General features: G+C 33.0%; 1 long non-coding RNA gene across 1 annotated transcript in view; it reads left to right on the forward strand.

The window, feature by feature from the left end:
* LOC141554317 (uncharacterized) overlaps positions 1-7,121 on the forward strand; it is a 117,679-nt gene extending 110,558 nt beyond the window's left edge. Inside the window, exon 3 of the long non-coding RNA XR_012485835.1 lies at positions 6,582-7,121. This is a non-coding gene — a long non-coding RNA (uncharacterized LOC141554317). The remainder of the gene's footprint in view (positions 1-6,581) is intronic.
* The last annotated feature ends 6,651 nt before the right edge of the window (positions 7,122-13,772 follow it).

Here is a 13,772-nt window from a genome sequence, read left to right on the forward strand (position 1 = left end):
ATCTCAACAGTGTTTGCTTCTGATCACCACCTCCCTCAATCTGTTCTGCTCTATTACAGTCCCTCTCCACTTTCTTATTCCTTTCCCGTTCTACTTCTGTTCTCCCTTCTATTCCCTCCCACTTTCCTTTCCTTTACTCTTTTTGCCTCCTACTTTCCTATATGATGAGACAAATTTGTATAGTAAACTTAATATATCTTATATTCTCTCTCTGATCCAAACCAGATGACATTAATGTCCACACAATGCTCATCCCTGTCCCTTCTTTCCCTCAATAAAATAGTTAATTTTTGCCTCTTTGTGAGATGTAAGTAACTCCATTTTACTTCCCCAATCCCTTTTGTTCCTGTACATTCTTTTATATATCATTACAGTAAAAATCAAATTATACCCATGTCCTCTAAGTATATCTATAACAAAGATACAATTCTCAAGAGCTAAACTTGTCATCTTCCCATATATGGAGGTAAACATTTTAAACTTTTAAAAATATATTTTTCTTCCCTTTTACTTTTTTATGCTTCTCTTGAGTTCTGTATTTGAAGATCAAATGCTCTGTTCAACTCTGGTCTTTTCCTCAGAAATAAATGAAATTCAACTGTTTCATTGAATGCCCATTTTTTTCCCTTAAAGATAATGCTCAATTTTGATGGATAGTTGATTCTTGGCTGCAATCTATAGAATATCAGATTTCAGGACCTTCAGTCCTTTGATATGGAAGCTGCTAAGTCCTGAGTAATTCTGATTGTAGCTCCTCAATATCCGAATTTCTTCTTTCTCTGCTTGCAGTATTTTCTCCTTGATGTGATAATTCTGACATTTGCCACAATTTTCTTTGGAGTTTTCATTTTGCAGTTGCACAATTTCAGTAATTGGTCAACAAATTCCATCAATGGCTATTTTACACTCTGATTTTAGGGCATATGTGCACTTTTCCTTGATGATTTCCTGAAAGATGATGTCTAGGCTCTTTTTTCATCATGGTTTTCAAGATCAAGAAGGGTAATAATTCTTAGATTGTCTCTTCTAGACTTATTTTCCAGGTAAGTTGTTTTTCCAATTTCCAATGAGGTATTTTACATTTTCTCCTTTTTTTTTTTTTTTTTTTTTTTTTTTTCCATTTTGGAGGTTTTGTTTGGCTGATTCTTGATGTCTCATTGAGTCAATCACTTCAATTTGTTAAATTCTAACTTTTGCTGAATTAATTTCTTCAGTTAGCTCTTTTATATCCTTTTGCTAATCAAACTTTTAAATGAGTTGCTTTGTTCATTGGCTTTTTTTCATTTTAAAAATTATGTTTCTTAGTGAGTTGGCTTCTTTTTCAAATCCATTTTGTAAGGTGTTATTTGTTTGTTTGTTTATTTTTTCCCCCATTTCACATCTATTTTGTATGGAGTTATTTCACAGATTTTTGATCTTATTCAGCCATTCACTTCCATTTGTTCAATTCTAATTTTCTTTAATTAGTTTTTTTTTTTACTTGCTTTTTTATTTGGCCAATCGAATTTTTAAATAAGTTGTTTTATTTGTTGATTTTTTTCCCCCTTTCAACTTATGCTATTTTTAGGGAATTATTCTCTCTTTCCAATATACTTTTTAAGTACTTGTTTTCTTTTTCCATTTCATTTAAGTAATTTTTCTTTCTTTTATTTTTCTTTTCACTAAATCTATTCTAAGTAGTGATTTTCTTCAGATAATTTTTATGTTTCCTTTTCCCAGATCTCTAATGACCTTTCCCCATTTTTCTTCTATTGTTTAAGATTTCTTTTGAATTCTTTCAAGAGAGCCTTGTGAGATGAAGACCAATTTATATTACTTTTGGGTTTCATCTAGAGATATTTTGTATTGTGTCCGCAGGGTTTGATATCTGTTCTTCTCTTTCTACTTAAAAGCTATCTCTGGTAAGAGTTCTTTTTGTTTGTTTGTTTGCTTGTTTTTGCTCATTTTTAAAGGTTGAGGTCTGCTCATAGGACAAAGGGGAGATTATCCCAAGCTTCCTCTACTAGTGACAACAGTTTCACACTTCCCTGACACTGGTGCTGTTGTCTTTGTTCCTATACTGGGTAGGCATGGCCAAGTCCCATGTTATAATATGTCACAACCCACAAATAGTTGGAATATAACAACTTTCCAATAAAATAAAAGACATATTAGAAGAATGCAAGAAAAGTCAATTTCAATCAGACAGGGAAGGGAGGTGGAGGCCAGCTCAGGCTCAACTCAATGCAGTATAATGCAGGGAGACCTAGGGAGGAGAGACTTCCATGTTCTGGGGGAATCTAGTGGGAGGCTTGTAGCCAAAATTCAGCAGTGTTTGTTACGTGGTCTTGATTTAGAATCTAGTGGATCAGAACATTAGCTATGGGACCTATAATGCAACTACAGAAGGGAAATATTGAGATTCTGAATCCCCAACATAATGTGGGATTTGGCCATGACCAAATATCTCTGTGTTATATTTGTTTCTTGTAAACAACATATTGTAGGATTGTGCTTTTTAATTCAGTCTGCTATTCACTTTTGTTTTGTAGGAGTGCCCATCCCAATCACATTCCCAAATATGAATACCAGCTCTGTATTTCCCTCCATCCTATATTCTCCCCTGTTTATGTTTTTGCTTTCACTTTCCACCTGCTCCTTAATAGTGTTTTGGGTTTTTTGACCCACCCACTCAGTACCTTATTTTCAAACACTGCTCCTTCATTCTCTTACATTTCTTTCCTAGGGTTTCTGTCTTCCCTTCTATGAAGCCCTTCCCTTTTCTTTCCTCTTGCAACTCCTAGTTCTTTATTGGGTTAGATAAATAATTAAGTTATTGTCTCTTAGAGACAAAACTGATAACATCAAGCTTCAAACAATGCTCTTCCTTCACCCTTTTCCCCATGGATTTCAATCTTTTGTGCCTCTTCATTAGACATAATTTTCCTTTTTTTTTCCCATCCCTTAATGCCTTTTCACATAGAATTACATTCACATGAGCATTCTCTGTCCATGTGATTTTCCCCTTCCGTATATATATTTCCACTGTTTATCTTTCTATGCTTCTCTTGAGTTCTGTGTCAAAAGATTAAATTTTCTGTTTAGTTCTGGTTTCTTCAATAGAAATTATTGAAAATCTCTTATTTCATTGCAGATCTATTTCCTCCCCTGAAAGATGAAGCTCAGCTTCTCTGGGTAGTTCATTCATGGTTGCAATCCAACCTCCTTTCCCTTCCAGAAATATGGTATTCCAAGCCCTCTGATCCTTTACTATAGAAGCTGCTAGATCCTGGAGAATCCTGACTGTTTCTCCTTGATATTTGAATTGTTATTTTTTTAATCTGACAGTTTGAAGTACTTTTTCCTTGAGATTATAGTTCTGAAGTTTTGCAACAATGTTCCTATGGGTTTTCCTTATGCAATCTCTTTTCAGAGGTGAACAATGGATCCTTTCAATGATTATTTCCTTCTCTGTTTTTAGAATATTGTTGCAGTTTTCCTTGACGAGCTCTTGAAGAATGATATCCAGAGCTCTTTTTTTGCTCATGGCTTTTATGTAGACAAATGATTTTTAAATTGTTTCTTCTGTATCTATTTAATAGGTTGGCTGTTTTTGGCTTTTTTTTTTTTTTCATTTTTTTTTTTTTTAGCTTAACCAATTCTTGATATGGCAAAGAGTCATTAGCTGCCATTTTCCTCTTCTAGTTTTTAACATGTGATTTTCTTCAGTTAGCTTTTGTATCTTTTTTTTTTTTTCTATCTGATTAATGATACTTTAAAAAATATTGTTTTCTTTAGTGGATTTTTTTTAATGTGTGTGCATTTGGCCAATTACATTTTTACAATTTTTTATCCAAGTGGTTGACTCTCTCTTGCACACCATTCATTTATTTTCTCATTTTTATTTCTACCTCTCTTAATTGCCATTTAAAGTATTTTATGAGTACTTATAAAGAAGCTTCTTTGGGCTTGATTCCAATTCATATCACTCTTTGAGATTTACTGTTTGGACATGTTGTCCTTTCTGAGTTGGTATTTTGGTCTTCCCTGTCACCATAATAAATTATTATGGTCAAGGTTCTTTTTGGTTTCTTGCTCATTTTCTTTCCCTTTCTTTGGTATTTCCTTCTTTTAATTTTTATGGTTGAGTTGGGCTCCTGGAGTAAAGGAGACAGTCCCAAGCTTCCTGTGCCTCTCTGAGCCATGCCTTTCAATACATGCCTTGTGTTTGCAGGGGGTAGCTTTATCTGTTCTTTCCAGGAAAAAAGTCTTGCTTCACAGAATTTTCCTTCTGATTTGGGACTGGAAAATATCCCCACTGAATATTCTGGGTATACCACTGGGTATCCTTTGAGGAGGAAGAGGAGGAGGAGAAGAAAAAAAAAAGGAGGAGGAGGAGGAGGAAGAAAAGGGAGGAGGAGGAGGAGGAAGAAGAAGAAGAAAAAGAAGAAGAAGGAAGAACAGCAACAATAACAACAAAAGAAAGAAAGAAAGAAAGAAAGAAAGAAAGAAAGAAAGAAAGAAAGAAAGAAAGAAAGAAAGAAAGAAAGAAAGAAAGAAAGAAAGAAAGAAAGAAAGAAAGAAAGAAAGAAATAGAAGAGAAGAAGGAGGAAGAGGATGAGCTGAGGAGGACAAGGAGGGGGAGGAGGAGGAAGAGGAGGAGAAGGGAGGAAGACAAGAAGAGAGGGAAGAAGGAAAGGACAGAGAAAGAGAGAGAGAAATTGTGATGGTTTGGGAGTGAGGGGGTTAATAAAGCCATTCTGACATCTTATGACTTTTACTTCGATTCTAGGGAACATTGTAGATATTGTTTTAATAGGGTTACTTTGTGAATAAATACAGAAGGAATTTTTGAAAGGCCATAATAGACTAATCTTATTTCCTTTTTTGTGTGGCTTTACAGGTATGCTAGGGAATGTCATAAATACTGACATGAATTTCATTCAATAAGATAACTGACAATGTATCTCATACTATCCTATACTGATAAAATGGAGACCTAAGCTATATATTAGTATAGTTAAGTAGATTTGGAACAATATTAGCTGTGGCCAAAGGATACTGATAAATAAAGATGAAGTATTTATGCTTGACCTTGGTTTTTCATTCCTCACCAGACTGAAATTTATACTATATGTGAAGCTTTTAACAATGATCTGTCTAAAAATTTTATTGTTTTTTCCCACCATTTCAGCTATCTTTTATGTTTTCTCTCATTAGAGTATCAGTTCCTTATGAGTAAGAGCTGTATTTATTTTTTCCTACTATTTGTATCTCCAGAATTTTTCCACTGTCCCTGACACTCTGTAATCATAGTTCATAAATGCTTGTCAATTTACTTTGATTATTGTTTTAGGGTATTGTAATAACTTGGATGAAGGCATAGCTGGGACACTTGTCAAATTTATGGATGACACAGATCTATTATGGATAGTTAACACACTGAATGGCAGATGCAGATTTTAAAGAAACCAACAATTGAGAAGGTGGAGCCAAGATGGAAGAGTAAACACAGGAATTTACCCAATCTTTCCCTGAAACTGCTCCGAATTCCTTTAAAATCTGAATCCAAACAAATTTTCAGCATCACCACATCAAAAAGAAATAGGAGAACATTTACCAGCCAAAGGCAAATTAGAAGAATCCAGCATGGAGCTCCTGACCTAGCCATTAATTTTTTCATCTACCATGCTTCCTTGGAATCGGGAAGATATAATTCTTAATTTCTCTTTATACTCACTGTATGACTTGAATAAGTAACATAAACTTTTGCAAGCTCAGCTTTCTCATCTAGAAAAATAGGAATAGTAATAGTACTTATTATCATTATCATCATCATCATCATCATCATAGTATTGGGTTATAATTCAGGCCAAGTGAGAATGAAACAATTAAATATTTGTGATCATTAAAATGGCAAGAAGTACAAACTTTCATTAGTAAAAACATTAATACTGTTACTTATTATATTTGTGACTTTAACAATTGACACAATTTCTTCTACCCTCATTTTCCTAATCTATGCAATAAAATGTTCAGAATAAATCAGACTTAGAAGTCCTTTGAAGCTTCTAATTCTAATTCTATAATCCTGTGATCTTTTATCATTTTAGAAAGTATTAGGAAAATAACAATAATATAAAATTTTCAATACTGAAAGTTAGATCTCTGTCTAGTTTGGGTCCCAAGGGTGAAATGTTCCAGGCGCTTTTAATGTGATTAAAAAAAAAAAAAGTGATTAAAGGTATAACTAAGTTACATAATATTTTACATACATATATATCATATGCATATATAAATATTACACACATACAAATACACATATGTGCATATTGACTCTCCTAATACTACTTTGAACTGTTGAGGGAAGGGGACTGCTTTTACTTTTTCTTAGCACAGTGCCTAATGAATAAGTGATATTTGACCTATTGAGCCTAGAAATAGGAGTTGGGAGGAGAAAGGGAGTAGGATACTTTCATGCTAGTTCTCTTTCATTTATCTTTCTATTTATTTGTTCATTTGTTTGTTTATTTTATTGTTAGGAGCTCCCAGTGTAAAAAGTTTCTCCATAAATATGAATTTTCTTTTTTTGTTATTTACAGTCACAGAAAAATTTTGAAGGGCCTTGGAGATTGGATGACTATTTTTATGAGAAGACAATAGTTTTTGTCAAAGCTAGGACATGAACATAAGAAGTTTCCTGTTTGAATGCTTCACTTCTAATCCCTTCTCTTCCCAAGGATGTCCCAAACTGAACCCAAATCTATGAGATTAGCTGACTACATGATGAATAGATATTATTATCATTCAGCTCAAAATGATTCAACATATGGGCACCATCAAAACCCAACCGACTTTATGCACCACATTTCTAGCAAACAATTAGAGAAATCTAATTGAGCCACATCACTATGTCAAGGCCTAGGAAATTCTGCACTAAATGTTCTGTAGTGTTCATAGAGCTAGACAACAATGTACTGCAAACTCATTTTAATGTTACAAAGACAAATTGGAAGACTCAAGCATTTTCATTTGTGTGCAGCTGTCATAAAATAAGTAAATAAAGAAGAAAGGAAAGAACAACCAAAGTCATAATAAAAAACAAAAGTGACATCATCAAATCACACCCATTTGACAACTCACAACTGTATTCTGATGGTTTTGTTAATTAATTCTTGAGATGCACAATAAGCCAACAGGACAATTTAGAAAGAGAACTTTTCACTTAATTAGTAAATTAACTTTTTTTTTTTTTTATCTCAAATCTTTCTCCATTAAATTAGCACATACTCTAGGCCAAGATCACACACCACCTGGATTCTTTTTTTCAGAATAAATGACTGCTTATTTTTTTCATTTATTAAATTAGTAACTCTGGAGAATGGGGCTGAGGGTGAGGTAAGGACATGGGTGCAGGCAAGGGACACAGATTTCATGGCAAGATTAGAGGGTAGACAGAGCTTGAGGGGTTACCAAAGTAAATATAGCTTGATAGGGTTATCCCCATATTGTGGGACTGTTCAGGGATAGGTATTAAATTAATAATAGCTAAGATTTATAAAACTGAAAAGCTATTGAGAATAGTTCAGTGATGGACTATATGAACTTCTTCCAAAGTTTATTCTGGATTTCTGCAGAAAGATTAAAAAATAACATAACCATAGAAGGCTGCATTTTCTGTCTATAACATTTTACAAAGGGAATTTACTAATTCCTGACTTGTATCACTTTTCAAGATTTGTAAAGTATTACACATAGATAAGCTTATCTTTCCCTCAAAATATCCTTATGAGATAGATGCCATTGCTATGTTATCCATTTAATTGGAGAAAAGATTATCTAGTCAAATCTCTCTATTTTGCAAATGAGAATACTGAAGTTCAAACAAATTAAATATCAGGAATAGGTTTAAAACTTAGGTATTATGACATGAAAATTATGGGTCATTCCATTGTACAATTTTGACTTGATTCATGCTAAACATTTAGAATTAAATGAAGGAATTAATGAATAAGCATTTTTTAATTTTATTTTTCTAGTAATTTTTTTTTTTAATTTAAGACACAATATTTTATGAATCATGTTGGGAGAGAAAATCAGAGCAAAAAGAAAATAAAAACATAGGGAAGATTAAAAAAAAGAAAAAAATTGATTTACAATCATTCTCTTTAGTTGTTTTTGTTGCTTTTTATTTTTCATATTTGATCATTGCACATCCTTGCTATAATTGTGTGCAATACATACCCATTTCTGCTTATTTCACTCAACATCAGTTCGTGTAAATCTTTACTGGCATTTTAAAATCAGCTTGTCATTGACCAATTGATGAGTATCCACTCATTTTCCAACTTTCTGATACCACAAAAAGAGTGGCGAAACATTTTTACAATGTGCTTCCTTTATCCTCTTTTATCATTTCCTTGGAATACATATCCCATAGTGATACTGCTGACTCAAAAAGTATGCACAATTTTATAGCTCTTTGGGCATAGTTCCATATTGCTCTCCAAGATGGTTGGATCATTTCACAACTCCACCAACGATACATTAGTATACCAGTTTTTTTTCACATTCCCTTCAACATGTATCATTATCTTTTCCTGTCATCTCAGCCAATCTGAGTTGTGAAATGGTAACTCTGAGTTGTTTGAATTTGGATTTCCTAATCAATAGTGATTTAGAGCATTTTTATATAACTATAGATAGCTTTAATTTTGTCATATGAAAATTGTCTGCTCATATAATTTTAACATTTATTAACTGGGGAATGACTTGAATTCTTATAAATTTGACACAATTCTTTACACATTTTGGAAATGAGACGTTTATTATAAACACTAGTGTAAAGATTTTTGCCAGCTTTGTATTTCCCTTTTAATCTTCCTTCTGGTGGTTTTGTTTGTGCATTTTTTTAAATTTAATGTATTCAGAGTTGTCCATTTTGCCTTTCATAATGTTCTCTAGTTCTTCTTTGGTCATAAATTCCTACCTTCTCCAAAATTCTGAGAAGTAAATTAGTCCTTGCTCTCTGGTATCATCTTTTATGCACAAATCATGTACCTATTTTGAACTTATTTTGGTATGGGATGTGAGATGAAGCTCTATGTTGAGTCTCTGAAATATTATTTTCCAATTTTCCCAGAAATTTTTGCCAAATACTGAATTTTTATTTCAAAAGCTGAAGTTTGGGGATTTATCAAATACTAGATTACTATAGGTTTTGATTATTGTGTCGTATGCAACTAATCTATTCCACTGATCCACCACTCTATATCTTAGCCAGTACCAAATGGTTTTCAAGACTGCTGCTTTAGAATATTGTTTAAGGTTTGTTACTGTTAAGCCATCTTGCTCTGCATTTTTTTCATTAATTCCCTTGATATTCTTTACATGGTTCTTCCAAATAAATTTTGTTATTATTTTTATAATTATATAAAATAATTCATGCCTATTTGATTGGTATGGCACTGACCAAGTAGACCAAGTTAGCCAGAATTGTTATTTTATTATATTGGCTCAGCCTACTCATGAGCAAATAATATTTTCCCAATTGTTTAGATCTGAATTTATGTGAGAGTTGTTTTGTAATTATGTTCATTAGCAAAGAATTAAAATTTTATTTCCTCATTTTCTATTCTAATTTCTTTAATTTACTTTTTGATTCTTCTTGCTTGGTCTATAGTTTTCTTTCTTGAGTTTTCAACTTACCTGGTTTAGGTATCAGTACCATGTCTGTGTCATAAATGGAGTTTGGTAGGACTCTTTCATTCCCTATTTTTTCAAATAGTTTATATAATATTGGAGCTAATTGTAATTTAAATGTTTGGTAGAATTCACATATAAATCCATCTGGTCCTGGGAACTCTTTCTTAGGGAGTTGATTAAAAGCTTGTTCTATTTCTTTTTCTGAAATGGGGCTATTTAAGCAATTTACTTCCTCCTCTGTTAATCTGGGAAGCCTATATTTTTGGGGGGTAGTCATCCATTTCACTTAGGTTATCAAATTTATTGGCATAAAGTTGGGCAAAGTAATTCCTTATTATTGCTCTAATTTACTCTTCATTGGTGGAAAATTCCCCCTTTTCATTTTTAAGACTAACAATTTGATTTTCCTCTTTACTTTTTCTGATCAGATTTAGCAAAGGTTTATCTATTTTATTGTTTTTTTCATAAAACCAACTCTTAGTTTTATTTATTAATTCAATAGTTTTTTACTTTCAATATTATTAATTTCTCCTTTTAATTTTAGAATTTCAAGTTTAGTATTTGATTTGAGGTTTTTAATTTGGTCTTTGTCTAGCTTTTTAAGTTGCAAGCCCAATTCATTGATCTTCTCTTTCTCTATTTTCTTCAAGTAAGTCTCTAAAGACATAAAATTTCCCCTTATTAGCGCTTTAGCTGCATCCCACAAATTTTGATATGATTTCTCATCATTGTCATTATCTTGAGTGAAATTATTAATTGTGTCAATAATTTGTTGTTTCACCCAATCATTCTTTAAGATGAGATTATTTAGTTTCCAATTACTTTTTGATCTATTTACCCCTAACATTTTGTTGAATGTAGTTTTTATTGCATGCTGATCTGAAAAGAAAGCCTTTACTATTTCTGCTTTCCTCCATTTAATTTTGAGATCTTTATGTTCTAATATATGGTCAATTTTTGTATAAGTTCAATGAACTGCTGAGAAGAAAGTATACTCCTTTCCGTCACCATTCAGTTTTCTCCAAAGATCTATCATACCTAATTTCCTAATATTCTATTTACCTCTTTAATTTCTTTCTTATTTGTTTTGTGGTTTGATTTATCTAATTCTGAGAGTGCAAGGTTGAGATCTCCCACTATTATATTTTTGCTGTCTATTTCTTCTTGCAATTTTCAACTTCTCCTTTAGGAAGTTAGTTGCTATACCACTTGATCCATATATGTTTAGTATTGATATGGCTTCATTGTCTATGCTATCCTTTAGCAAGATATAGTTTATCTATAGTTATAGATAGCTCAGTGTCCTGGGACAGAGAATTTGCAGGAGGAAACAGACCAGAAAAGATCTGTTTCAATCAGAAATGGGAGAGAGAGAGTGAAGCACAAACAGCTGACCACAAAGCCAGTGCAGACAGAACAGGGCCCCAGGGCAGAACAGTCTCAGTGTGGTGGTGCAACTTCCACAGGACAGAGAGTTTGCAGGAGGAAGTGGACTAGAAAAGGCTGCTTCAAGTGGGAGCGAGACAGCAAGGCCTAAGAAGCTGATCACAAACATCAGCTCAGAAAACTCAGAATCTGGGAGCAGTGCAGTCTTAGGCTGCCTGAGAAGATTCCGACCACCAGGGTAGACAACACAGAGCCCCAGGGCAGAGCCAGCACCAGGAGTGAATCAACACTGGTGCAGGACAGCTACCCACACTTGGAAAACCTCACTTAAAAAAATGAGTAAAAAAGAGTAAAAAAGAGGACTCTAACAATTGACAGCTTTTACAGAGAAAGAGAAGAACAGATTTGAAACTCTGAGGAGACTAAAGGCAGATTGTCTCCAGATAAAGCTCCAATGGGTTAAATAACATGGTCTGTATCACACAAGGCTCTCCTAGAAGAACTTAGAAAGGATATTAAAAGACAGCTAGAGGAAAAATGGGAAAAGGAAATGAGAGACTTGCAAGAGAGTTTGGAAAAGACAACACAAAATAGACATAGTGATATGGAAAAAGCATATAACTTATTAAAAGATCGATTACATAAACTAGAAAAAAGAAAACAATTCCAAGAAAAACAGAATTTGTGAAACAGAAAAAGAAAATAACTTCTTAAAAACAAAATTTATGAAATGGAAAGCGAAAATAACTGCCTAAAAAAAGAATTTGTGAAATGGAAAAAAAAAAAAATTCTGTAGAACAAAATAAATCATTCAAAAAAGTAAATGAAGAAAATAACACACTAAAATTCAGAATTGAACAGAGAAATGAATGACTCAATAAGGCATTGAGAATCAGTTAAGCAAAATCAAAAAAATGAAAAAAAATTAGAAAAAATATAAAATACCTAATGGGGAAAACAATCAACCTAGAAAATAAATCTAGGAGAGACAATCTAAGGATTATTTGACTTCCTGAAATACATGATGAAAAAAAAAAAAAAAAAAGAGCCTAGACACTATTTTTCAGGAAATCATCCAAGAGAACTGCCCAGATGTCATAGAAAAAGAAGGTAAAATAGACATTGAAAGAATTCATCAATCACCTACAGAAAGAGATCCCCAAATTAAAACTACAAGAAATGTTGTGGTTAAATTCCAGAACTATCACACCAAGGAAAAAATACTATAAGCACCTAGAAAAACAAAACAAACAAACAAACAAACAAAAAACCTCACAATAAGGATCACTCAGGATCTAGCAGCTTCCACATGTAAAGAATTGAAAGGCCTAGAATCTGATATTGTGAAAGGCAAAGGAATTGATATGCAGCCAAAAATAAACTATCCTTCTAACCTGAGCATTTTCTTTCAAGAACGAAAATGTACATTCAATGAAATAGGTAAATTCCTGTAATGATCTTAGTTCGGTTTTCCTGGGGGTCTTTGGGAGCAGTCTTCTTTTCTGTTCAATAATCACCACAAGAGTAGCCAGGGGTTAAAGTCCAAATTCTTTATTATCTCCTTCCTGGGGCTGGGCAGCTTTCTGGAGAGCCTTTCAAACTGGCCTTGGTCTCAGTGGAGAAATACAGGAGGAGATCCTGCCACCAGGAGCCTGACCGAAGGTGGAAATGAATTTCTAACTCCTTCTTTCTGAGAACTTAAGCTCCTGCCTCCAGTTCTCTTGTCTTCTCTGCCTCTGTCTCCAAACCTCTCTTTACCCCAGGAGCCTGACTGAAGATCTAATGGTTCTGAGAGATTCTAGTGCAGCTGTCTTCTATTGCTCTCAGTCCCTGCTTATATGCTCCACACTGAGTATAAACCAATCATTATATCTCTAGGGAACCTTTATTTGTTACAAGATTAAATCAATCATACTGAACTTAGAGAACTATTAAGCACCATGCTAAACTAGATAAACAATGTCTCATCAATTCCACTTATACCTTGTAAGAATCCTTATTTCAAGTTCAGAGTTTTGGCCCATAACAAATTCCATATATTTGTGATGAAAAAAAAAAACAAAAAAACCAGAGCTAAACAAAAAGTATGACCTTCAAATATAGGACTCAAGAGAAGCATAAAAAGATAAAAATAATTATTGAGAACTGTATTTCTGTTACAGGTATGCATAAAGAGTAATAATAATTTGTTTTACTGTTATAAGAATGAATCTAGAGATGTGAATTCTATCAAACATTTAAAGAAAAATTAACAACAATGCTGTATAAACTACTTGAAAAAAAATAGGGAATGAAAGAGTCCTACCAAATTCCTTTTAGATACCTAACCAGGTAGGATGAAAACAGAAAAAGAAAATTATAGACCAATCTCCCTAATGAACATTGATGCAAAAATCTTAAATAAAATATTAGCAAAAAGACTACAGAAAATCATCCCCAGGATAATACATCATGACCAAGTAGGATTTATAGCATGAATGAAGACCTGGGTCAATATTAGGAAAACTATTAACATAATTGACTATATCAATAACTAAATTAACAAAAAACATGATCATCTCAGCATTTAATAAAATCCAACACCCATTCCTACTAAAAACACTGGAGAGTAAAGGAATAAATTGACTTTTTCTTAAAATAGTCAGTAGCATCTATTTAAAACTATCAGTTTGCATCATATGTAATGGTGATAAATTAGAACC

Source organism: Sminthopsis crassicaudata, chromosome 1 (genome assembly GCF_048593235.1).
Source record: "Sminthopsis crassicaudata isolate SCR6 chromosome 1, ASM4859323v1, whole genome shotgun sequence".
Taxonomy (NCBI): Eukaryota; Metazoa; Chordata; class Mammalia; order Dasyuromorphia; family Dasyuridae; genus Sminthopsis; species Sminthopsis crassicaudata.